Consider the following 13,360-nt stretch of genomic DNA (forward strand, 5'->3'; position numbering starts at 1 on the left):
ACATATGCAAAAAGTGCTATGAACCCAAGCAGTATAAATAAAGGGAAAATCATACCTAGGTACATCTTAGTAAAATTACCAAAATTCAAATGGAAAGGAAACATCCTGTATGTAACCAGAGATAAAACCTTTGTTAACTTAAATGGTTTCCATTTCTTATGATAAACCTGCTGTTATTCAATTTGTTTTTCCCATGTAAGAAAGGTGTCATTCCCATGCCGCCTCTGGATGTTTTAACATTTCTGTTTTTTTTTAATTTTCAGAAGTTTTATGATGATGCATTTTAGCGTGAATTTCTTTGGGTTTATTCTGCTTGGTGCTTGCTCAGCTTCTTAATTTTGTAGGTTTGTATCTCTTGTTATCAGCCATTATTTCTTTTAGTGTTCTTTTCAGTCCCACCCTCTCTGGCCTCTTCTCCCAGGACTGCAATGAAATGAGGGTTACGTCTTTTGTTATAGTTCCACACGTCCCTCCGGCTGTCTTCGTTTTCTTCCTTTTCTATTTTCTCTCTGTTCTTCATACTAGACAATTTACATTGTTCTATCTTCTAGAACACTGATTATTTTTTCTATCCCATCCATTGTGCTGTCGAGCTTTTCCACAGAGCTTTTTATTTTGGTTTTTCTATATTTCAGTTCTAAAATCCCATTTGGCTCTCCTTTGCGTTGTATATTTCTTGGCTTGGTTTCAAATGTGTTTGGTATTACTTTTTTATTTCTTTTTAGTTCCGATATGCCACTCCTATTATTGACACCCTATATTAGTATGCTATATTTGTTACAACTGATGAAATAATGTTATTATAATTTGTTCCCTGGACCCAACACATGGAAGCAGAACTAAAAGAAAGTTATTGCCCAAACTATAGTATTAACTATAGTCCATGGTTTCCATTAGAGTTCACTGCTTTGATGTTTAGCCCTACTTTTTTTTTTTACGTTTATTTTAGTAAGGTGGATAAGACCTAAAATGTCCCCTTTTAGCCACATGCAGATATATAATTAAAAGCTGTTAATTATATTCACAATGTTGTGCTACCATCACCACCATCCATTACCAATACATTCTCATCACCCCAAATAGAAACTCTGTACAGTTGAACCATTAACTCCCCTTCCCACCCCAACCCTGGCTCCTGGTAATCTGAATTCTGGTTTCTTACTCTATACATTTGCTTATTCTAACTATTTTATTTCATTGACATCATACACTATCTCTCCTTTGTGTCTGGCTTATTTCATTCACTGTGATGTCCTCAAGTTTCGTCCGTGTTGTAGTAGAACCTCACCCATTTTCACAGCCGAATAATATTCCATTGTATGTATACAACGCATTTTGTTCAGCCCTCCCATTAAGAAAATAATCCTGAGACAAATGCAAAATGCAGGGCACTCTCTGACTTAACTGGACCCGTACTTACTCCTGGTCTTAGGAATTCCCAGTTTATAGGAATTTGAATGCCCTCCCCCGCCCCCTGCCCCCCAGTTCTCTTTGAAATAGATTCTCACTCCCTCCTGGGTGTTCTATTATATGACTTAATGCTGGTAGTCCTTTGTCAGGCTACTTCCACGCAGTTATTTCTTTCAAGGCTTTAGCTGTTTGCAAGTGGCTTCTCGACCTTTAGGACACATTCTGTGGGAGTGAGCCTGAGATAAGTTTCTTAGTTCAATCTTTCAAGTTTTCCATCTACTGATGGATTGGCCCTAAGTACAGGAACTGCACTAAAGACGCCCTTTGAAACAGGGCCAGGAACCCACAACAAGAGCACAGCTGCTCCACGCAACACAGGGAGTGGGAATGGGGTGGGAGGGGCTGTTAGGGCAGTACAAGGTCACCAGGACCTGGAAGAGAAAGGGGAGGACATCTCCATGTGAACTGAAGCAGGAATACGAGCCAAGGAACCCCAAAGCTCCTGGGCAGACAGAACTAGAATTTTACAGACTTTGGGGAAAAGCATTGCTTTGCTGACACCTCCAATGTGGACTTTCCCAAGTCTCAAAACAGTGAGTCAATAAATTCCCGTTGTTTACACCAAGCTCACCATGTGGTGTTTGTCACAGCAGTTTGAAAGAGTCATTTAGTGGTAGGAAAAAACTAAGGGTGAGTATTGATTGGCCTAAGCCAATCAGTGGAATCTCATCTTTTGCTACAGCAATTTGGCTCTGGCTTAGATACGTGATGTTAGTGCTTTCATTTGAAGTTGAGGACTTGTGCCTGATGTTGAGAAAATAAACTCTGTCTACTGGATGTTGTCACCTGGAACTGCTGTAGCCCTTTCGTTAATTTAAGGAAAGCCAGACTGAGAGTAAAGACAATACATTGAGGAGGGACGAGTCAAGAGAACAGCAGAGAAAGGAAACCCTAGCTCTGATCAAGCTCACTTGAAGCCTGTCTTACATTCAGAATTTTCATTTAAATGAGTCAACAAATTATCTCTATGGCTTAAAAATTGTTGTTATCCCAGGTAACTCCAAGAACACCGGCTTTAATCTGTATGCTTTATTTAATAAACACTATTACCATCTGCTTATCAATTCCAGTCTTGAAGATTTATTCAAATATTTTTCAGTCTTAACTTTCAGGAGGCATAACATAAGTAACTGCCAAGTCCTGTTATATATTAGCTTGGCTGACAGAACCTCACTGAAAAGCATGTAATGAGAAATTTATACTGTGCTATAATGTTTCTTTTTTTCACTAATTTTATGCGTATTTGTGCTTTGTATTTTGTTTTCTGTATTTTTTGTAAACATAAAGGTTCAGATAACATCATGTCATAGGTTTTGTTCTAACAGCGACATGCAGGCCTCTAGTTCCCTTCTTGAGAGGTTCTCCCTATTATTATTTCCTTGATTAAATAGAGGGAAATATTTTATATGTGCAAACATATATGTAATTATGTAATCTGTTTCATTTTGTGCTGATGATTACAAACTGCACATGTCCTTGCTTCTTTTATTTAACAATATACTGGCAAAGCATTTCATATTGGTGCTTATTAATCATCCATTCATTGTATATAATTCTATCATTTGGAACCAATTCTGTTGATGGATGGTAGGATTTTCTCTGGTATTTGATGTTACAAACAGTACTTCAATAAATAGTTTTAAACACACTACTTTGCATATGTGCTAATCTATATAGAGTAAAAATTCCTAAAATTGATGACCAAGATGTGGATGCATTTTATTTCTAATAGTTATTGCCAAATTTCCCTCCAGAGATTCTAGTTTTTCCATGAACCCTCCACAGCTCCATTTTAATGATTTTTTTACCATATAGTAGATGAAAATTGAATATTATATTTTTAATTAGTATTTATTTAATATAGGTGATATTAAGCATCTTTAAAAATATTTGGATCTTCTTTCCTGGAGCTTTCTATTTATGTCGATCTTTTGCTTATTGGCTTGTAAGAGCTCTTTATATATTAAAATATGAGCCATTGACTATTATGTGTGTTTATGGTGGATGATATGGACTGGCTTGATACTCAAATTCTATTCCCCCCTCTTTCCAGTATGCTTCTTTTTTGCAAATATTAGAAAACTAATAACTCTGTTTCAGGATTGCCTCAAAGTTTGAAATCTGCTAGGGAATGAGGTGTTGCCAGTAGATGCAGTTGCATGAAATTTAAACAGAGATAGTAACAGTGAATCAGTGTTTCTTCTCTGGACCTTTTGGCTGATCTTCTGCTCTTAACTGAAGGTTGGGAGATGGGAGGCTTCTATACAGTATTACCCAGTGGTAATCCTGGTGAAGAGTTTGTTGTTGAATTCCACCCTCCCATGTCTATTTACCATTTTACCATGCCTGATTATGATGCTGAGAGGCATTTGTGCTAGGAGCAGCAGCCAAACTTCATGTACCAGTGCCAATGCACTAGCTTTGTGTGTTCTGTTCAAGAGGCAGTTGTGGCAACTTCCTCATTCTATCTCCCTGTTCCCTGGATGCCAACTACAGTATCCAGCTCTTGATATTTAGATTGGCACTTTCAGAGGTCAAACTCCCTCTGGTGGGGTAATTCAAAAGTGTTCTCCAAATGATTCTTGGAGAATCCACCTGACAACTCATTCCTCCAGCCTTCCAATGATATAGTAGACACATAATTTCCTATATTAAATCTCTTCGTAGTCTGTTACCTTAATCTGCTTCTTGCACTGCATCCTGACTGAGATGGTGTTGCCACATCTCTTTTCCAGTTTGTCATCTTATAATTATTTTGTGTAAAAAATTTTGGATTATTGAGTAGTCAAATTTATGTATATTTGTGTATGTATGATTCTGGTGTTTGTTTCATACTTGGGAAGGCATGCTTCTTCATGTTTCTTCTAACTTTTAAAAAATGGCTTTAGTGAGGTGCAATTTTACTTAGCATAAAATGCATTTTAGTATATGCTTCAGTGATTTTTAGTACATTTGCAGAGTTGTGCATCATCACATACTCTATCTTAAGAACATTTCTATCACTCCTCAAAGAAACTTTGGCCTCTTTATAGACACCGCCCTCTGCTCTAGGTAGCCACTAATCTATTTTCTGCCTCTATAGATTTTCCTCTTCTGGACATTTCATATAAATGGGAACAGGCAATATGTGATATTTTGTAGTCTTATTACTTTTATTTAGCATATTTTGAGGTTTATTAATGTTGTAACATATATTAGTTTTCTGGCACTTTCATTTTTAATGTAAATCTTTGAATATCCTAGAATTTACTGCTTATATGTGGTTGTAAGGAGTAACATAAGGATCCAAATTTACATTCTCCAAATGGGTGACTGGACAGATGTTCCCATACCAATTATTGATACTCTGTCTTTTGTCTACTAATTTAAAATGCTAGGTTTACTCATTGGAACAGGGTGTTACATAGAGCCCTACCTAGTTTTAGCTGAGATGTAAAATCTGTAAATGGTAGAGAAAAAATATTCCCACATACAAAAGATATGTTATCTGTACAGGGCTTCATATGACTTGTCCCCAGACAAGTTCGTCAACCCATCTCTCACTTAAAAGAAAAGCAAGACGGCGATCAAGGACTCGATTAGATAAGAAACTGGGTATCTCCTCCCCTTCTTGTGCAAGAGAGCCACTCAGTAAGAGTCAGCAGGGGATGTGGAAATCTTACCCTGATCTGGTTGCTTTTGAGCTACAGAATTTCATGGGCCTTGGGTTGTCAGGGCAGCAGAGGGAAGTTTGCTGAGATGGCTCTTGGGAGAATTTGTTCGAAGACCATGAAAAGTGTGAGAAACAATAATTGTATTTGACTTTTCCCTTGAACACTGCATATACATGAGAGGCTGGCTGGAGCTGATGGATACAAAAGATAAGAACAAGAGCTGTGCTGGGTCCAACCTGCATTTCCTGATTTTGGTAGTTAAAGGTGTTGAGTTGTTTCATGAATCATATGAATGCCATAGGGCCAGAGCTATTTTGAAAGATCTATTTGTCACGGCCAAGTGACCCAAACAGAAAAAAAAGCTGTATCATGTATGTGGTGGGGTACAGGAGATGAAGGGCATTGGGGGAGTCCAAGTACTTATCATGCATTATCAGCACCTGTTACTTCTCTGACTTTATCTCCTCTCTCTTCTTCCCAGTTTATTCTAGTCCCACATGTGGCAGGCACATATCCACCTCAGGCCCTCTGGCCTTGCTGGAAACTGTGCCTGCGTGGTTTTTCCCACAAACTTATAAGTCTTGTTTCTTCACTTTCTTCAAATCTTTGCTCAAAGATCATTTTCTCCACGAGAACTTTTTGGGCCACCTATTCACAGTCTATTAGAGCATTCCTTACCCTAGCATCTTGGCATTTCCTACCTTCCTCATTTCACTTATTTTACTCTACTGCACTCATAGAACATTTCACGTTCTATGTCTTTTCTTACTTATTTTGCTTGGTGTCCTCATTCCCCAACTGGTGCATAAACGCCAGGAAGTGAGGGTTTTTTATCTGCTTTGCTCAGATCTTTAAGTCAGATTTAGAAAAGTGCTTGGCTTATGCAAGATCCTCAGTATATATTTGTTTACTACTGAACGAATAGATTCAGGAGTAGAAGGAAAATCTGATGGCATCAGCTGAGGACAGCGATGGGATAAAAATAAAGTCTCCTCCTGCTTTCTCATTCTGAGTCCAGCTTTGTTAGTAAACGAATACCATAGTAACTGGAGTTCCATATGTTTTTTAAGCTCTCTGGACTCTATTCTGTTTACTGTAGAAGCTGTAGGATATATTTGAGAGTTGATAGGGATGATTTTGATATTGTTGACCGTTTTAATACCTTTTAAAATATGATTAGAATCAACTTCCTTCCTATATATCAAGTTAACATTTTATATAGAAAGCCTTAAATATGCAGATTATCTTTTAGAAAAATAACAGCTTTAATACTGAATTTTCCTGTTAAAAGGATCTACTTTTATATCCCTCAGTAGTCATTTAAATATTTTTTCATATAGACTTGTCTATTTTTGCTAAATCTTTTTGCTAAAAAGATTCATATGTCTCTTCATGCAATTTTAATGAGGTATATTCACGTATACCATATAATCATCCAAAGTACACAATCAGAGGTCCACAGTGCCATCATATAGTTGTGCATTCATCAACACCATTGATTTTTGAACATTTTCATAACTCTAAAAAAAAATAAGAATAAGAATACAAATAAAAGTAAAAATAGAATACCCAAAACATCCCATACCTCCCTCCCCCCTATTATTTGCTTATTTATTGTCTTTATTTTCTGACTCATCTGTCCATACACTGTATAGAGGGAGTGTCAGTCACAAGTTTTTCACAAGCACATGGTCATACCATAAAAGCTACGTAGTTATACAAACATCTTCAAGAAACAACGCTACTGCATTACAGACCAGCAGTTTTAGGCATTTCCCTCTAGCTACTCCAATACACCAAAAACAGAAAACGTATATCTATACAATGCATAAAAATAACCTCCAGATGACCTTTCAACACTCTGAAATCTCTCAGCCACTGAAACTTTATTTTACTTCATTTCTCTTCCCCCTTTTGGTCAAGATGTGGGATTTCTCAATCCCACATTTCCAGGGCCAGGCTCATTCCTGACAGTCATGTCCCATATAGTGGGAAAGGACAGTGAGTTCACTCACAAAGTTGGCTTAGAGAGTGAGGCCACATATGAGCAACAAAGAAGTTCTCTGGGGTTGATGTATAGGCATAATTATAGGTTGGCTTAGCTTCTCCTTTGCAGGAATGAGTTTCATAAAGGCAAACCCCACGATTGAGGGCTTATTAAATTGGTAGTTCCTAATGCTTGCAAGAATATAGTCTTCCTCAGGTGAGGAAGTTTAATATTTCCAAAGTCCCTCAAGAAAACTTTGCAAATATTTTAATATCTTCTGCCCAGATTACTCTGGTGTTTTTCAGGGTCTTACTCTAACCTGTACAAACCAACAAGATCTCACTCCTTATTCAAGGTTCCATGTAGTTTTGGTGTTCAAATAAACTGATCTTCAAGTTAATTTAGGTAGTGTGCTACCTAAAAATACAAATCTTCCACCAAATAAATATCTCATCCTTTGGTCTCATACAGGTTGAAGTTTTAAAATATAGTCAATATCATCTCTTACCCTTTAGTCTGATTTACCTTAGCCCTAGCCAGATCGGCTTCACTCATATCTCTAATTGAAGTCTGCTTTCTTTTCCAGCTTTTTAAACAGTTGCTCTATGGGGAAATGCCGACTTTCATAGCAAGAGAACACTAGTTCTGAGTGTCAGGTGTCACACAGTTCCTGAGGAATGACCAGGTTATACACACAGGGCTCAGCATCTCAGAATTAGAAATAGTAGTTAAAACTCAGAAATAGATTTGACTGCTGTTAGAGCTTACAATCAAGAAGCCTTCACAATAAGGCTTCCCCTGATACCTGATGCTCTTGAATTCAATTCTTGAAGTTTGCACATTATAGTTAGTCCATATTAGTGATGCCTTATAATGTTTGTCTTTTCACTTCTGGCTTATTTCACTCAACTTACTGTCCTCAAGATTCATTCACCTAAATGCATGGGTCACAACTTCCTTTCTTCTTGCAGCTGCTCAATATTCCATTGTATGTATACACGACAGTTCAGCCTTCTGTTCATCAATGTACCTTAGGCCATCTCCATCTATTGCAAATCTCAGATAATGCCCCCTAAACATCAGTGTGCAAATGTCCATTCATATTGCTGCTTAGCCTCTTGTGAAAACACCACACAATCCTCCAGAGGGGCTGAACCATTTTAGTTCCCTACCAACAGTGACTAGGTACACCTCTCTCCACATTTTCTTCCACACTTGTATCTCTTCTGTTCATTTTTAAAATTGTTTTATTCACACACCATACAATCCCTCCTAAGTAAACAATCATGGTTCCTAGTATAAATACATAGTTATGTATTCACCACCACAGTCTATATGAGGACATTTCCATTTTTTCCACAATGAATGAAGAAGACAGAAAAAAAAAGAGGAATAAAATTTTTTTTAATCAAATAAAATAGAGAGGAAGGGCGGGCCACGGTGGCTAAACAGGTAAGAGTACTTGCCTGCCATGCCCGAGGACCCGGGTTCGATTCCCGGTGCCTGCCCATGTAAAAAATAAAAAAAATAAAAAAAATAAAATAAAATAGAGAGGAGAAACAGCAACAACACAAAGAATTCCAGACACTTTCCTTATATCCCCCTCTTATTGAAAGATTTAGTATATTGCCTTTGTTATATTTAATGGAAGCATACTACAATGTTACTATTAACTACAAACCCTAGTTTGCAATGATTATGTTTTTTCCATATACCATTGCATTTTCAATACCTTGCTCCGTTAATGTGTATTGTTCTCCCCATGTAAAAACATTTGTGTATTTGTACATTTTATTACGATCATTGTCCACTCTAGGTTTTGCTAAGTTATACAGTCTCAGTCTTTTATCTACTATCTTTCCATCTGTTATCATGCCTTCCTCTTTCAACCATACTTACACTCAGCTTTGTTAGGTGTACTTACAATATTGTGCTACCATCAGATAGTATTATGCTATCCATTTTTGGTAGGTTTCTACAATCAGTCCTGTTGAACATTCTGTATTCCTTCAGCATCCAATGCCCAGTCTCTACCCTCTTTCAATTTTCTGATAAACTGTGTTCTCAACTGTAACTGTGAAAGTGCACCCATTAATGCCAGTCCACATCTGTGAGACCATAGAGTATTTGTCCTTTTGTTTCCAGATAATTTCACTCAACATAACATCATTAAGTTCACCCACATTGTTACAGGCATCATGAATTTAGTCTAATGTAGAATATCTTATTTTTTTCTCTCTTTTTACCCTTACTGATAGTCCTCATTTCTACACTTTTTTTCCAGACTTCCCTCTTTTCTCATTTCCTATCTGCTTGTAGTGCACCCTTTAGTATTTCTTGTAGAACATGTCTCTTATTCATTAACTCTCTCAGTGTCAGCCTGAAAATATTTTAAACTCCCCCTCATTTTTGGAGGACAGTTTTTCCAGATATAGAATTTTTGGTTGGCAGTTTGTATTTTTCAGTGTCTTATATATATCATACCTCTGCCTTCTCACCTCCATGACTTCTGCTGAGAGATCTACACAAAGTCTTATTGTGCTTCCCCTATATGTGATGGATTGCTTTTCTCTCGATGCTTTCAAAATTCTCTTTGTCTTTGACATTTGACAATCTAATTAGTAAGTGTCTTGGAGTAGATCTATTTGGATCTATTCTCTGTGGGGTACACTGCACTTGTACTTGATTAGTAATTTTATGTCTTCATAATAGTTGGAAAGTTTTAAGTGATTATTTCCTCCACTATTCTTTCTGCCCATTTCACTTTTCCCTTCTCCTCTCCTTCTGCAATACCCATAACATATTTGTGCACTTCCTGTTGTCGTTCAGTTCCCTGAGACCCTGTGCATATGTTTCCATTCTTTTCCTTATCTGTTCTCCACGTGTAGGATTTCAGATGTCTTGTCCTCTAGTCACTAATCCTTTCTTCTGCTTCTTCAAATCTGCTATTGTAAGTCTCCATTGTGTTTTTCATGTTTTCTATTGTGCTTTTCATTCCCATAAGTTCTGCTATTTATTTTTTCAAGCTTCTGAGTTCTTCTTTATAGTCACCTAGTGTCTTCTTTATATCTCTCATTTATTTTGCCAAATCTTCCCTCAACTCGATTTGATTTAGCATGCTTGTTTGAACATCTTTATCTAGTTTTTTCAACTCCTGTATCTTGTTTAAAGTGTTAGCTTATTCCTTTGTTTTTCCTAGAATGACTTGTGATTTGTTTGCTGGTATCTAGGCATCTGATTTCCTTGATTACTTTATTCTGGAGGTTATTTTCATACCTTTACCAAAGGTTTTCTTGTTGTATAGCTTTGTTTTCTATCTGTTCTTTGGCAGTCAGCTCAACTTATTCTAGATCTTTAGCATAGCTTCTGTTTAATCAGAATTGTTCAGCTCTTGTTTTTCTGGTGCTTGCCCTGCTTGTATGAAACCTTTTTTTGAGGTGGGTCTCCCCAGATATGACTGACCGCAATCAGATTTTCCCAGACAAGGCAGGCCCAGGTATCAGGAGGAGGGTGTAATCAGTATCAAGTTTCCCTGACGATGAGACCCAGCAAGTTGTCTGACTTTCCCATGGAGCCTCTAGGCTCTGTGATTTTCCTACCCTGCCCTTCAGCGGACAGCTCCCCACCCCTGTAAAGTGGTGTGGTGCCTTTATTCTCAGCCTGCCAGATGCAGACTTGAGACAAAGGCTGAAATTGAAGGTGGGTTTAGGCTGTTTCTGATTCCTAGCACCTGGGGTCTGAATATTCTGAAAGAGGGCTGCTTTTTGAGCTGTGCCTGGTCCCCCTTCTCTTGGAGAAGATACACCCTTTAGTGAATTGTCCTCTTCATTTGATTTGTTACTTTGTCTCTCAGACCTATTTTGACTTTGCCCTTGCCTGAGTTGGCTCCGACAATTGAAAATGCCCAAGACTTTCTCTAATGAGCTACTTAGAATAAATTTCCTCCTGAGATCTTGGCACTTCCATCCATTCCAGACTGGTATATGGTGTGTGTTCAGTCCCAGATATGCTTTAAAAAGTTGTTTCAGACTGGCTACTTACTAGATTCTCTAGAGGACTAACTAGTTTCACCGCTCCCTAGGCTGCCGTCTTGCTCTGCCTCTCTCCTCTTGCCTCTTGCCCTTTTTTTTTTTTTTTTTTTTTTTTGCATGGGCAGGCACCAGATCTCCAGCATGTGGCAGCTCTTATGTCTTTTTAATAACTATTATATGTGGAATTTTTTTTCTCATCTTATACTATATATACTAAATGATTTGCTATCTGGGCATAAGAAATCTATGATTTTTTAAACCAGCTTTATTGATCTATAATTCACATACCATAAAAATCACCCATTTTAACCATATAAATCAATGGGTTTTGGTATGTTCCCAGTTGTGCACCATAAGCACAACCTAATTTTCGAGTATTTTTATCACCTCCAAAAGAAACCTAATATCCATTAAAAGTAATGTCCCATTTCCGTTTATTCCTAGTTTACCAATTGTTTTTGTCATGAAAGGATATTGGATTTTTTTTTTAATTAGCGAAAATCATGCACAACATACAGAATTCAATTTGAATGATTGAACAATCATGCACAACATACAGATTACCCACATACCCACCCTCACATACAGTTTTCACTATTGTTAACACTTTGCATTAGTGTGGTACATGTTACAATTGATGAAAAAATATCATAATTATGCTGTGAACTGTAGTCCATAGTTTACATTCAGATTCACTGTTTGTGTTGTTCAATTCTATGGGTTCTAGAACAGTTTTATTCTGGTAACATATATACAATATAAAACTTCCCCTTTTAACTACATACATCAGTGGTATTAATTATGGTCCAAATACTGAATGACCATGACTACCACCCATTACCAAAACTTTTCCATTCCCCTTCCACAAAAAGCTCCACCAATTGTTTGTTTCCTAACTGCTAAAAAATATACCGTACAATGGGGTGACTTACCAATTGGAATTTATTAACTAACAATTGCAGAGGTGGGAAGGCTTGCTTCCTCCTGAGGTTGAAATATTTTGTCTGACTGGCAGTCTTTGGGGTTCCTTGGCTTTTCTGTTACATTGCAGTGTACATGGCAATGTTTTCTTCTGTTTCCTTCAGGTTCTTCCTGTGATTTCTCTTTCTGTGTGTTTAACTTCCTTTGCTTATAAAAGCTTCAGCAATGGTGGATTAAGGCCCACCCTCATTCAGTTTGGGCACATTTTAACTAATAAAATCTTCAAAGGTCCTATTTATGAATGAATTCAGGCCCACAGAACCAGGAGTGGAGATCTAAACATCAACTGCAGCTGTATGCAGCAACACAGATGAGTTTTACAAATACGATGTTGAAGGTGTGACTGGGATGTACAACCTTGAGCCAGAAATAATATATCCATTGCAGTTGATTAAGCTGTCTACAATGCTACACATGCCCAAAGGATAGCACTTTTAAAGTAAGTGCAAGTAACAAAAAGGATTATGAAGATTACTTCCTCTTATGGGGTTAGAAAAAGAAATTGAGAAAAACAAACAAATATCCAGGTAAACATAAGTATAGCCAATGCCTATATGATCATTCAAATTGAATCACTGAAGTCACATAATTTCCAAAACTATGTCTGCAAGACATTTTTTCTCCATTTGCAATTGTTCTTTAAATACGTAAGTATTATGCCACGAAAAAGAACATCAGTTAGCATAACTTGTAAAGTATAAAGATGTATTAAATAAAGCACTTAGGAGGTATTTGGCAATCACAACAACAAAAAGATATAACTGTTTTCTAAAGGAAAAATTTTAGGCATAAGACGAGATATTAGACATAAGGAGAGTTATTAGACCCAGAAAAGAATTCGGTCTCTTCCTTATGAGTTGGTTTGATTAGATGGATTATGTGATTCTCAGCCATTTTGGCTTAATTTCTCATTTTAATTTATATAGAAGGAATCTGCTTTTGCCAATCAGTAATGCCTCACCTGATCTGAAATGAAAACCACCCCGTGTTGCTAGCTCCAGGTCCTGCTTTCTCTTTGTGTTGCATCCATAGGAACAGCACGTTTCCTGCAGATTGTCAGTCACATGGTGACATTGATTGCCCAGTGAGCAGTTAAGAGTCTCTTGCTCTTCTTCCTGAGAGTGTTGAATCTCTTCTGCTGTGTTGATAAGTCAGAATTTTGCAGGTGATGCAGAGTCCTAAATCTTTCTGCTCTGTGAGCATTATCCTGCTGATGCCTGAGTGTGTGCATATAATAG

The sequence above is a fragment of the Tamandua tetradactyla genome, chromosome 1, assembly GCF_023851605.1.
Source record: "Tamandua tetradactyla isolate mTamTet1 chromosome 1, mTamTet1.pri, whole genome shotgun sequence".
Taxonomy (NCBI): Eukaryota; Metazoa; Chordata; class Mammalia; order Pilosa; family Myrmecophagidae; genus Tamandua; species Tamandua tetradactyla.